The sequence below is a fragment of the Myodes glareolus genome, chromosome X, assembly GCF_982192425.1.
Source record: "Myodes glareolus chromosome X, mMyoGla1.1, whole genome shotgun sequence".
Classification (NCBI taxonomy): domain Eukaryota; kingdom Metazoa; phylum Chordata; class Mammalia; order Rodentia; family Cricetidae; genus Myodes; species Myodes glareolus.
In genome coordinates, this window is record NC_142053.1 from 144,238,399 (window position 1) to 144,252,599 (window position 14,201).

Here is a 14,201-nt window from a genome sequence, read left to right on the forward strand (position 1 = left end):
ACATTGACTTCCTGGCAGGACATGGGAGGCAGTTGCACCCTCGGAACTCACAGCAGCTATTATTACTTGCACAGGATCCCCATAAGTTTGTGCTCATCAACACCCTGTCATAGAAGGAGGAAGGGTTCATGGGGCCCACCCCTCTCTGAAGATCTGAAGGCAGATAATATTTTTTCCAGCAGTGTAAGCACTGGTAAAGTGTCCTTTGGCAATGCATTATGATAAAAATATCTCTTACATTCTGAGAGACTGGAACTTTTGCTGGACCTCACAGCCAGAGTTAATAGTAAACTTTGAGGTTGCTTAAGACTTTAGACTGGCTAGGCAGTGGTGGCGCACACCTTTAATCCCAGCACTCGGGAGGCAGAGGCAGGCAGATCTCTGTGAATTCAAGGCCAGCCTGGTCTACGAGAGCAAGTACCAGGACAGGCTCCAAAGCCACAGAGAAACTGTCTCGAAAAACCAAAAAAAAAAAAAAAAAGCAAACAAACAAACCAAAACCAAACCAAACCAAAACCAAAATCTTTAGACTGATCTACAGCTGTACTCAGCCTGTTTGTTCAACATATCCTTGAGAGTGTAAGATTTTAGACAATTCTGAAGCCATTTCTGACAATTCCAAACCCTCTCAGCCTCTGTGCCTCAGTGCTTCCCCTCCTCCCCTGGGAACCAAGGACCTAACAGCAACACATGCACATACTCAGTTCCTGAACAATTACCCACATACGTATGTTTTGACTCAGTCCCCTGGGAAACGGGGTCAAAATGACCTCTTACCTCATCTGATCTGACAATAGTTCTCCAGTCAATTATTGGTATTAGCCCTTTTCGAACAAGCCAATCATAATGGTCAAGGAACAACCCGTCTTGTTTCTATGGGGCCTTCTCCTTTAAAAGTAGACTGTACCAGCTAGTCGGGGTCTCTCAGCTTCCCAAATGCTGAGGGACCCTGTCATGACAAAATTAATAAAATCCTCATGCTATTGCATCGGCTGTGATGTATGAGATGGTCTCTGGGGGCGACTCCTTCTCGGTTTGGACACTAGAGTCCAACATTTGGTTCCCTGACCGGGAATCGAGTCACTCCCAGACACACTCTAGACCCAGTTGGAGGTATAAAGAAATGAGCTCATTTTTATGTCTGTCTGTTTATGTATTATGTTTCTGTTTCTGTGTAATTATAAATAAGAAATTTAAAATTTGTACTTGTGCAGGGTCTGTATTGAAACGGGGCTAAGGGAGGAGGCAGACGTGTCCTGAGATCCCTTGCCCTAGCCCTGAAAGACGTTTCATGGGCATTTACTGGAGGGAAGGGTGACCAGGTCACCCTAATCTCCAGGAGAGGCGTGATCCTCCATCTGTATTTTTGGATCTACTGCCATGCGGCTTCTGATTTTGAGTCTATGTCTGTCTTTATGTTTTTATGTATTTTCAGTTCTGCACTAGAGTGGTGGTGAGAGCACCAGCTTCTGGTTTTGAGTTTGTGTCTGTCTCTTTATATTTTTTGTTTCTGTATGTCAGTTTGTCTTTGTTAAAATCTACCTGCAGGAATTCAGAACCTGGCAACGGCCCCCTGGCCATCATCAGTTCCCCTGAGTCCGAAAGCAGCCCTGCAGCTGGAGGAGACAATGCGGTGGTGACTGCCCCTCCCTGAGCCCTTTGTCTTCTCTCTTTCCTGTACAGGAGCAAAAGAAACCCAGAATCCAGGCACCTCCAGTTCTTCCTGTTATCCAGCCAAGCATGGCAGACTTCTCCCTCCTCCTCCCCTGGAGGAAACACTTCATTCCTGAGGAGCCCTGCTGGTCGGGCCCTAGCCCTGAAAACTTCAGCACTCAGCATCTATGCTGGGACAGGGGAGGGATGTCCGCTAGGGAGAGAATGACCTCCCAAGCATTTCCTTTTCGCTCAGTAGCAGGTCAATTACAATACTGCTTTTTTCTGCCTCTAATTTTTACTTATAACCCTTCTTTTTCTTGGTACCCTCAGACCGTGACCGGTCTTCTAGAATCTGTTCTGGTTATCCATCAGCCCACTTGGATGATTGCCAGCAGCTCTTACAGGTGCTCCTAACCACAGAAGAAAAACAGTGGGTTCTCTTTGAAGTTTAAAAGAATGTCCCAGGAGCTGACAGCAGATCACCCCAATCACGGAATGATAGAGGACGGGACGCCTTCCCTCTGACTTGACCCAAATGGGACTTCAATACTCCAGCTGATAGGGAGCAGCTCCGTCTTTAATGCCAGATTCTGATTGGCGGGTCTAAAAAGGGGGTTTGCAAAGCACCCCACTAATTTGCTAATTTGGCTAAGGTAAGAGCAATAGTACAAAGGTCTGATAGTACTCCTACAGGCAGATCGCCAAGCCAATGTAATGATGTCTTTTATAGGCCAGCCAGCATCAGACATTTGTAGCAAGTTGCAGAGAATGAAGGGACTGCAGAGATGCTCCCTCCAGGACTTAATTAAAAAAATTAGGCAGATAGGGAGGCAACAGAAGACAACAGCTGCAGAGACTATGCACCTCAGACAGAGTAGCCCCTGAATGGCTGAATATGGACTTAAGCTGCCACCACCTGGGCCGATTTAAAAATAACAATGAGGAGGAATGGCCCTACAGGGCTTTGGGCTCGAGACACTTCCCAAAGCAGCTGCTGAGCAGGAGCGGTCGGAGAATGGCACTGGCCCCGAATGCAGCCGGGCTACTGAAGCGGTGCTCTGCCCACCTGAGAGGCCTACGCAACAGCCACAGTGATAGTACTGAAATTCCCCCGCTTGCTTACGCTGTGCACCCAGGTGTCTGATTCTGGGGTGTACGGGAAAAAGGGGAGGAATTCCCCTTTGCTGTGTCTAAAGCATTTGACTATGGACTGAGTACTCTATGTTATTAATGAACCACCTTATGAACTGTAGATCTGGAATCAAAAGCCTTTATGTTTTCATTCCCCCTGCTGTTTCCCCTGCAGGGAAAGCAGGCTGCTCTCAGCCTTTGCCACCTGGTTGGGCAAGGTCCCTGCAGACAGCAATGAGCCAGGTGGGAGCAGCCCCAGGGTAGCAGGCGCTTCAGGCTGGAGAGGCTCAGGCAGGCTGGCGGATGCTCCCACCTCACCGGAGTTTGGAACAGATCCAAGGCCAGCAGCGCAAATTCAGTGACCGATGAGGCGGAACCGCAAGGAGCGGAACCGCAAGGAGCTAACCAGAACCGCACAGCAAAGAGGGGCAAGGAATAGCAGCCAGAGTCCCTGGCCAGGAGAAGGCCCAGGAGCCTGCAACCAGCGCCGCCACTGCCACTGCGGCAACGACCCCTCTGTCACCAGACTGAGCAGGCACAAGCCTCCTAATCAATGGAGATGGGGTTCAGAGAGGCAACAACTGATGCCACCCCGATGAGGAGGGGTGGGGGACACGGAACTAACAGTCTTCTTAAAGGTACATCAGCCTTTTGATACGAACTACGGAAGGCAGAGAAACTTTTTCTCACCATGACTAAGAAGATCAAAGAAGAAATCTTCCCGAGGTTTGGCCTGTCCAAGGGGCCAGCAATGGGACTGTCTCCATGGATGTAGGGAAGGATTTGGGACATGAGATGATATTTAAAACCAAGTACTATCTGACCAGAGCCTGCTGCTGCTGACCAGATTAGACCCCCCTAAAGGGGCCCTAATTAGTCCTGCTGCTGCCCACTGGACTAAGCTACTCTCCCTACTTCTCTGTCGGAACCTCCCAATGCCAGCCCGGGCACCTGGAAATCTCACACCCGTTCCAGGTTGGCGATTCTGTGTACGTTTGGAGACACCAGTCCCAGAACCTTGAACGTCGCTGGAAGGGACCCTACACCATACTTCTTAAGACACCTACTGCCCTCAAAAATAGACGGTATTGCAGCCTGGATCCACACGTCTCACATCAAGCCAGCACCTACACAGGACGGCCCAGGACCTTCCAAATGAAAACTTCAGCGTGCCCCAAATCCTCTCAAGAAGGCCTGATTCTGCCAGGCTTGCTGATCTTTTCCCTGATGTTTATACCTTAGGACTTAACCTGGACCCTGACTAACTTTGAGACTGGACAAGCCTTAAGGCTAGCCACTGGAGTTAATCCCCTGGATACCTGGTTCCCCCAGCTAACTTTTGACCTATGTGTTTTAGCAAAAGACTCTTGGGAGGATACTGAGCATAACCCCGGAAACTCTTGTTCTACATGCAAATGATATATTTGTCTGGGGGAAAAAGCAAACTCTGTAATACGGGGGACCTAAAGTATTTTGTTATGCTGTCTGATGATGTAAAACCAATGTCAATGTCTCCTGGCTGGGGATTAGCAAAACACACGAAATGGTTAACAGGCAATACTTGGGGTTTAGGGTTATATAAAAGACATAGGGATTCTGTTCACCCTATAAGTTGTTATAACACTTCCCATGACCATAGTACTAGAGTCCAACCCGGTATTGCCTGACCAGGGCCAGCTAGCCCCTGCTGAGGTAGCCCGCCTTGCCAGGGCCCTGGGCCCCACTCCTAGTGCTAAGAACCCTTCTGCAACCCCTGCTTCATTGCTGGCAACCTCTAATACAGGACAGCGACTGTTTAGTCTAATAATGGGAGCCTTTTCTTTGCTAAATAGTACTGACCCCAGCAAGATTATGTCAAGCTGGCTATGCCTGTCAGCAGGACCTCCCTATTATGAGAAAATAGCTTCATCTGGCAGTTTCACCCATATCAGTTTTTACAACAGGGCCTGGTGCCCTCTACAACACTGGTTTGTTAATTTCTGTGTACAGATCTAATTAGTCCCCCAAATTTACTAATATCTCAAGATTGAGATATATGACCAAATAAGAGGAGAGAATGTAAGATTTTAGACAATTCTGAAGCCATTTCTGACAATTCCAAACCCTCTCAGCCTCCGTGCCTTAGTGCTTTCCCTTCTCCCCTGGGAACCAAGGACCTAACAGCTACACATGCACATACTCAGTTCCTGAACAATTACCCATACACGTATGTTTTGACTCAGTCCCCTGGGAAACGGGGTCAAAAATGACCTCTTACCTCATCTGATCTGACAATAGTTCTCCAGTCAATTATTGGTATTAGCCCTTTTCTAATAAGCCGATCATAATGGTCAAGGAACAACCTGTCTTGTTTCTATGGGGCCTTCTCCTTTAAAAGTAGACTGTACCAGCTAGTCGGGGTCTCTCAGCTTCCCAAATGCTGGGGGACCCTGTCATGACAGAATTAATAAAATCCTCATGCTTTTACATCAGCTGTGGTATATGAGGTGGTCTCTGGGGGCGACTCCTTCTCGGTTTGGACACTAGAGTCCAACACCAGCATCTTTCTTAGGTGGAGCTACATGGCTTCTCTCTGACTCTGCCTCCTTTCTCCCAGCATTCAGTTTAGTGTCCCATCCTGTGTCCCGTCTCCCCCCACTCTCCGCTTTTCCTAGCTATAGGTCCAAAGCAGTTTCTTTATTAGCCAATGGTAGTCACAGCATACAGAGGGGAATCCCGCATCACATTAGACCACAAAGACCTCTGTTGATACATAGACCAGACAGCTTTATATTTATTAGGGAGTTCAGAATCTGATTCTGCACAAAGACATTGGCGAGCTACAGCTTTTGTTCGGCAGTCATGCTTTGTTCTGCCTGCCTGGTTTCACATGGCAACATGGATTAGTTACTACCTAGTAATATTACCTATCATAGGCTTAAGAAGCTAGAACCAGCCTCATCTGCAGCCAATTGGCCGTTTGTATCAACTGCCTCTTCACTTTGCATAGCAACAGGAGCTTCTTACTGGCAACAGCCTGCTACTTATTCTCACTGGCAGCCACAGGTCCCACTTCCTCTTCCTCCTCTTGCTTTTTAAGACAGGGTTTCTCTGTGTAGCTGAGCTGTCCTGGAACTCAGAGATCATCTACCTCTGCCTTCCTAGTGCTGGGATTAAAGGTGTGTGCCTAGCTCAGACACCACTCTCTCCTCTCTCTCTTTCTCTCTCAGACAAAATTTCTCTGTAAAACAGTTCTGGTAGTCCTGGAACTCACTCTGTAGATCAGGTTGGCCTTGAACTCACAGAGGTACACCTGCATCTGCCTCCAGAGTGTGTGCTGGGATTAAAGGCATGTACCACCACTGCCCAGCCAGATCACACTCCGTATTTGTAGCTTTTGACCAGCTGACTCATCTATGTGCCAATCTCTTAGAGCTCTCTCCTCACCCCTTTTTTTGTTTGTTTTGTTTTGTTTTGTTTTGTTTGAGACAGGGTTTCTCTGGGCAACAACCTGGCTGTCATGGAACTTGCTCTGTAGACCAGGCTGGCCTGCCTCTGCCTCCTGAGTCCTGAGATTAAAGGCGTATGCCACCACTGCCTGGCTCCCTCTCCTTTTAAGAAAGGATTTTACATAACTGGGCAAGGCTGGCCTCGTGTAGCACAGGCTGGCCTCAAACTCAGCATATAATTCTGGCTAACCTTGAACTTCTTGTTATCATACTTTAGCCTCCCAAAGGCTACAATTACAGATAAGCAACAGGATTAGCTAAAATGTAGGTTTAAAAGTGTTATGGGGGGTGCGGAGAGATGGCTTATATGTATAGAAGACTGGCTGTGTTTCCAGAGGATCTGAGTTCCCACATTGCAGCTCACAACCATCTGTGGTCTGGTCACAGGTGATTTGGCACCCTCTTCTGGACCCTGAGAGCATTGCATACATGTGGTGCATTGTGTGGAGGCAGGGCATCCATACACATAAAATAATAATAAAGGAAAAAATAATTAAATGTTATTGGGATGGCAAGTAATGGAGAGATGGTTCAGAGGTTAGGAATAGTTGCTGGTCTTTCAAATGACCAGAGTTTATATTAAAGTGCTCACAACTGCCTGTAACTCTAGCTCCAGGAGATTTGAGATTTGATTCCCTGTCCTAGCCTCCTCCCGAACTCACAAGCATAGGCACACACTAACATAATCTCTCTCTCTCTCTCTCTCTCTCTCTCTCTCTCTCTCTCTCAGTGAGGTGGCTCAAGAGATAAGGGCACTTGCCACAAATCCTGATGACTTGAATTCAACAGGACTCAGATAGTGAAAGAAGAGAATTCCCACAAGTTCTCCTCTGGCCACCACACAGATATGCCATGGCACACATACAATGTAATAAAATGTTATTTCTCTTATTCCTTAATTATCTGATGAAAAAGAAAAATCAAGCAACATCATCGGTGTAACTGTGCTTATTTCCATTTTAGAATTACCCTAGTTTGTAGTACTAGTATCTGGGAAGTAGAGGCAGGAGGAGCAGGCGTTCAAGGCCAGCATTAGATATATAACAAATTAAAGGATAGATTTGAGCATGCTAAGTAAGATCTTTACCACTGGTCTACACCTTTTGGAGAGGCCCACATGCCAAGCACTGGTGCGGGAGAATTATCTGTATTCTGTCAATCATATTTTAATAAAATGCTGATTGGCCAGGCAGGCAGTATAGACGGGAAAGCCAGACAGGAAGTAGGGGTGGAGCAAAGAGCCTGGGAGTATTCTGGGAAAACAGGAAGCTTCCTCAGCGACTCCTGTGCAGACCACCGAAGAGACAACATGTACCCTGCCCAGCTGAGAAAGGTACGGAGTCATGTGCTAACGTAGATAAGGATAATGGGGTAACATAAGTTATAAGAGCTAATAAGTAGCCGGACCAAACGGGCCAATCAGTTTATAATCTTATGGAGTCTTGTGTGTGATTTTTCTTTGGGGTTTGCCGGTTGTGGGGTACCGGGCGGGACAGAAACCCCAACAAGCCGGCCCTTCATGTTAGAAAGCACCTTTGCTAATAGCTTGTTATGTACACAAAATAGCTTATTGATTCAATAAGTTTATTTGGGTTTTTTTATAGAGCATAGGTAGTCCCCAAACAACTGAATCATCACAAGGTCCTACCTCATCATAAGATGTTGCATCATGGAATTTCTCTTTTGTTGGGCCCTAAAGCCCCCCCAAGGAGGAGGTCGCCCCAAGAGACACTCTCAGCACGGTTGATGCAATAGCAAGAGGAATTTTTATTCTGCCACAGCAGAGGTCCCTCAGCCTCAAGAGGAGAAGGACCCCAGCTTTGTCTATTACAGGTTCTTTTAAAGGGAAAATCACAGAATTAGGGAGGGGGTGGTACAGGGTACAGGGTGGTACAGAATCAGTACAGAGTGATACAGAATCAAAGGGAAAGTCCAGAAATCATTTGTCACCATTTTGACTAGTTCATTTATCGGTTGGCTAACTTTGTAATCAATGCTATGGTGATTACATGCAGGAACACCTGTGGGTCGTCTCACCCTAGTTCCAGGGCCTGTGTCTATGGAAGAAAGATTACAATGGTAAGAGAAAGTACTCAAAGCTCCAATGCACCTGTGGTTAGTTACCCGGGTCTTGGTTCACAAGGAGGTGGGTGTAGTAGTGCTAAGGCACCCCAAAGTTTTTCATTTCCCCCCTTTGTTTTGGTCGAATCTCAATCCTGAGATTCTCAGGGATTATCTTTAAGGGTATGATATTGCTGGATCAACATCAAAGCTTGAGTAATGCTAAGTCGCTCGTGAATAAACATCAAGAGTCGATTAAGGATACAGGGCCCAAAGGTCAGGATAAGTAATAGAATGATCAAGGGACCAGTGATGGTAGAGATAAGTGTTGTGAGCCGGGGGAGCGATTAAACCAGCCTTCAAACCAACCTTGTTGTGCCTCTCTGTCTTTCTGTCTCTTGTCTAACCGGTCTCTAAGCTTAGCCATCGAATCTTTAATTACCCCAGTGTGATCTACATAGAAACAACATTGCTCCTTCAAGGCAGCGCAGAGTCCTCCTTCTTGAAGAAATAGCAAATCTAATCCTCGCCTATTTTGTAACACTACTTCAGAAAGTGAGGTTATCGACTCTGCAAGCTTTGTGACAGATTGTTCTAGGGCCCTTAAGTCCTAATCAATAGCCGCTCTTAGTTCCACAAATGCTGGGGATTTTGGAGCTCTGTACCAGAGCAGTAGAACCAGTGCCGACACCGGCTGCCACCCCAAGGCCCAAGATCACTGCTAGGGTCAGGGAGATGGACTCTCATCAATAACGGCTCAGGTGTCTGTCAAATTCATCCTCAAATGTGTTAGCAGGATAATAAAAGACCCGTGGTACCAGTTGAATGAGCACACAGTAATCTTTGGTACCATCAAAAACTGAAGTTGCCACGCAAGGCATCAAGCCCGTATTACAAGCCCACCATTTGTCTGAATCAGGGATAAGGTATCTAGTTTTAGAAGTTTTAGAGCTCTTAAGGGTTTCATTGCATAAATGTTTATAAGAATCTGGTGGATTTCCCAAACATGTCCCTGCACCAGTCACCTCTGTAAGAGTTAGTTTATGACTGGCTCCCCAAGCACAGTCAGCCTGGTTAGTCGTGTTGTTGAAACCCCTGGATGTTGTAATCCCTTTATAGTATGGGGGTCCTGCTGATAGGCATAGCCAGCAAGATTGTGTTATGTTGGGGTCAGTATTATTCAACAAGGAAAAGGCTCTCGTTATTAGATTAAACAGTCGCTGGGCCGTGTTGGAGAGCGCTGGCAGTGAAGCAGGGGTAACTAAGGAGGGATATTTATGACCTGAAGTGGGACCCAGGTCCTCGACAAGGGGGGGGGCTACCTTGGCAAGAGCCTGCTGGCCCTGCTCAGACAATACCGGGTTGGGTCCTATTGCTGCAGTCATGGGGGGTGTTATAACAACTCTCAAGGTAAACAGAATCCCTACGTCTTCTCCTACTGGATAGCACATTGGATTATACAGCCGTAAACCCCAAGTTTTGCATGTTAAACAATTAACTTTTTTTCCTTTCTCAGTGAAGGTGATTGTGATGTTAGATTCCCCTAGTGTGGTACGAGCGAAAGAGACTAAGTCCCCTTTGTTATTTCCCAACCAGGAGACACTGACACTGGTTACATCCCCGGGCAGCACAATAAAATACTTCAGCTCCCCCAACATTGCCAGGTTCATTTCTCCCCCAGACAAATATACCATTCAGAATATCTGCAATCAGGGTAAGAGTTCTCGAGGGCTCGTTCAGTATCCTTCCAAGAGTCTTTTGCTAAAACACACAGGTCAAAAGTTAGCTGGGGGAACCAGGTATCCAAGGGATGTGGCTACTCTAGGTATCCACTCCAGTGGCTAGCTCTAGGACTTGCCCAGTCTCAAAGTTAGTCAGAGTCCAGGTTAAGTTCTGAGGTGTATGGGGGTTTTTAGCACTATATGTGGAAGGAAACATCAGGGCAAAGATCAGCAAGCCTCCTTGACTAATTTTAGTTTCAGAGGGTTTTGGATACACTGGAGCTTCCATTTGGAATGTCCTGGGTCGTCCTGTGTAGGTGCTGGCTTGGCGTGAGACGTGTGGATCCAGACTGCAATACCATCCACTTTGAGGGCCGTAGGTGTCGTAAGAAGCATGGTGTAGGGTCCCTTCCAAGGAGGTTCAAGGTTTTGGGACTGGTGTCTCCGAATGTACATGGAATAGCCAACCTGGAACGGGTGTGAGATCTCCGGATGGCCAGGCTGGTAGGCAGTAGCCAAGGGCCTCCACACCTGGGCCTGGACGATCTGAAGTGCTTTTAACCGCGCCTGCAAATCGGGTTTGTGAGTAGCAAGGTCAGGAGGAGCCCCAAAAGAGGCCAATGGGGGAGGTCCCCCATATAGGATCTCATAGTGGGTAAGTCCAAGCCGAGATGGGGTATTTCGCACCCAGAACAGGGCTAGGGGAAGAAGTTGTACCCAGTCCCTAACGCCCGATTCCAAAGACAATTTAGTTAAAGTCTCCTTTATGGTTTTATTCATTCTTTCTACCTGTCCTGAACTCTGGGGTCTGTATGCACAATGTAATTTCCAATTAATCCCCAGTGTCTTGGCCACATCCTGACTTACCTGGGAGACAAAGGTTGGGCCATTGTCGGACCCAATTACCTTGGGCAGGCCAAACTGAGGAAAAATATCTTCTAGTATCTTTTTTACCACCATTTGAGCTGTTTCTCGTTTGGTGGGAAAAGCTTCTGTCCAACCAGAGAAGGTGTCTATAAAAACTAGGAGATATTTATTACCATATTTTCCTGGTTTTATTTTAGTGAAGTCTACTTTCCAATGAGTACCAGGTCTGTCTCCCCTTATTCTTATGCCCTCTGGGGCACTTTGACATTTTGTGTTTACCTTGGCGCAGGGAACACAGGTTGATGTTACTTGCTGTATGAGGGAGTTAAGACCTGGAATATAAAAATCTGTCTTTTTCATAAGAGCTTTAATCTTTTTATGTCCTAAATGAGTCCATCGATGCATTTGAGTAGCCAATTCAAAAGCCTCTTTCTTGGGCAACACAGTTTTGCCCTGGTATTTCCAAGTCTTTTGTTGTTCATCAAAGTCTGCATTAAGTTTCTGAATAGTCTCTAGATCCTGGGTTGAATATTGGAGACAATCTTCTGGGGGGGTGCCTCTGCCAGGGGTAATATTTCTGAGTTAAGTGCGGCCTTTTTAGCCATCTCATCTGCCATCTGATTTCCTCTGGCAATAGGATCATCACCCTTCTGATGTCCTGGGCAATGAATAATGCTCACCTTCTTGGGTAGAAAAGGGGCCCTCAATAATGCCAGGATTTTAGTCTTATTTTTTATTTTTTTAAAATATTTATTTATTATGCATACAATATTCTGTCTGCATATATGCCTGCAGGCCAGAAGAGGGTACCAGACCCCATTATAGATGGTTGTGAGCCACCATGTGGTTGCTGGGAATTGAACTCAGGACCTTTGGAAGAGCAGGCAATGCTCTTAACCTCTGAGCCATCTCTCCAGCCCTAGTCTTATTTTTTAATTTCTTTTTCAGCAGAAGTTAACAGTCCTCTTTTTTTTATAAATTTTTCCATGGACGTGGGCCATTGCAAAAGCATAACGGCTGTCTGTATATATGTTTATTTTTTTTCCTTTTGCTAGCTCCAAAGCCTTAGTAAGGGCTATTAGTTCTGCCTTTTGAGCAGAGGTTCCTGGGGGCAATGCCCGTGCCCATATGGTGTTCTGTCCATCCACCACTGCTGCCCCCACCTTTTGCTCACCTTCTTTGAAGAAGCTGCTGCCATCTGTGAACCAGGTATAATATGCATCAGGAAGCCGGCAATCAGTCAAATCTTCCCTGGTTCCATGGTATTCTGCCAATATCTGGTGGCAATCATGAGGCATCCAAACAGTGGGCTCCGAATTGGGGAGCAAGGTGGCGGGGTTCAGCAACGTTTCATTCCCAAAGGTGATATGTTCGGGGTTGAGCAATAGTGATTGGTAGTGGGTTATGCAGGCATTTGAGAGCCATCTATCAGGGGGTTGATGAATTACAGTTTCCAAAGCATGAGGTGCTATTATAGTCAGCGGTTGGCCCAGAGTCAATTTGTCTGCATCCTTAACAAGGATAGCTACAGCTGCTACCATACGGAGGCAAGGGGGCCATCCTGTCACCACATTGTCCATTTTTTTGGAGATGTAAGCCACTGGCTTTTTTCAGGGTCCCAATCTCTGAGTCAGCACCCCTTTTGCTACCCCCTTGTACTCATCTACATATAAGGTGAATGGTTTGGTGACATCAGGGAGACTCAAAGCAGGGGCTGAAAGGAGGGCCCCTTTTATTTTGTCAAAAGCCCGTTGTTGATCCTCTCCCCAGGAGAAAGGAATGTTGGCTTTGGTAAGTGGATACAGATGGGCCGCCAGTTCAGCAAAACCTGGTATCCATAGCCTACAGAAACCTGCAGTTCCTAAAAACTCCCAGACTTCTTGTGCTCCTCTGGGAGGGGGAATTTGTGCCACGACCTGCTTCTGGCTGTCTGTTAACCATCTCTGTCCACCCTCCAAGAGATACCCCAGGTAGGCTACTTGTTTCTTGCAGATGCCCTGTAGCCCAGTTCACCTAATCTGGTGAGCAGGGCTCGAGTCCCTGTGAGGCATTCCTGCTCAGTCTCTGTGGCCAGCAGGAGGTCATCTACATATTGGAGTAGGATTACCTCTGGATTGGTGGTGCAAAAGCTGGCCAGATCCTGGTGCAGGGCCTCATCGAATAAAGTTGGCAAATTCTTGAATCCTTGGGGTAGTCTCATCCAGGTGAGCTGCCCAGAAACTCCCGAGTCGGGATCCTTCCATTCAAAGGCAAACAATGGCTGGCTCTGAGGGCTGAGTCTCAGACAGAAAAAAGCATCTTTTAAATCAAGTACTGAATATCAGATATGGGTCGGAGGCAGGGTACTTAAGAGATTTTAAGGGTTGGGCACCATAGGATGAATATCTAGAGTGCGGCGATTAACTTCCCTTAAGTCTTGTACTGGTCTGTAGTCCCCTGTGCCTGGTTTCTTCACCGGGAGAAGAGGTGTATACCAGGGGGAATGGCAGGCCTTTAAGATGCCCAATGTTAAAAGTCTCTGAATGTGGGGCCTAATTCCTTCTTGGGCCTCGCGGCTCATGGGGTACTGTCTTATGAAAACTGGAGTGGCCGATGGTTTTAGCTCTATTACCAGAGGAGGCTGGTTGCTTGCCAGCCCCATACCTGCGGTTTCTGCCCAGGCTTGGGGGAAGTCACGGAGCCATTTGTCCTTGACAGGCAGCCCTGAGGCGGGGAGGGGGCAGTTCAAACAGCCTATGTTCATCCTGTAACTTTAAAGTTAGAATTTGAAGAGTCTGGTCGGTTTTGTCAGTAACTGAGGCCCCATTTTCTGAGAAGTAAATTTGTGCCCCAACTTTGGACAGAAGGTCTCTGCCCAGCAGTGGGTAGGGGCATTCCGGTACCATGAGAAAAGAGTGGGTTACCTGGCCGATGTTTAAATTAACTTTTCTTTCTGTGGTCCATCGATATATCTTTCCTCCAGTGGCTCCCTGAACCCAAGAGACTTTTGAGCTCAGAGGTCCTTTTGCTTGGGTGAGGGCCGAATGCTGGGCTCCAGTGTTTACCAAAAAGGTGGTAGGGTGCCCCCCCCCCACTAAAAGGGTTACCCGGGGCTCAGGGGGAGGCTCTGAGCCCTGACCGTCCTAATCACTGTCTTCCAGGGTCAGGACAGGAACTGGCTTTTTCTTGGGTTCAGCTGGACGTTTTAGGCAGTCCTTGATCCAGTGTCCTCTCTCTTTGCAGTAGGCACACTGATCTCGGGCGACTCATGGCCACCTTTTGTCTCCCCTATCCTTGT

The 14,201-nt window shown here is 47.1% G+C and overlaps 1 long non-coding RNA gene across 1 annotated transcript; it reads left to right on the plus strand.

The window, feature by feature from the left end:
* Positions 1-934: 934 nt before the first annotated feature.
* Positions 935-5,258, plus strand: LOC146889096 (uncharacterized). The gene is made up of 2 exons (XR_015000217.2): positions 935-1,113; positions 1,684-5,258. It is a non-coding gene; the product is annotated as an uncharacterized LOC146889096 (long non-coding RNA).
* The last annotated feature ends 8,943 nt before the right edge of the window (positions 5,259-14,201 follow it).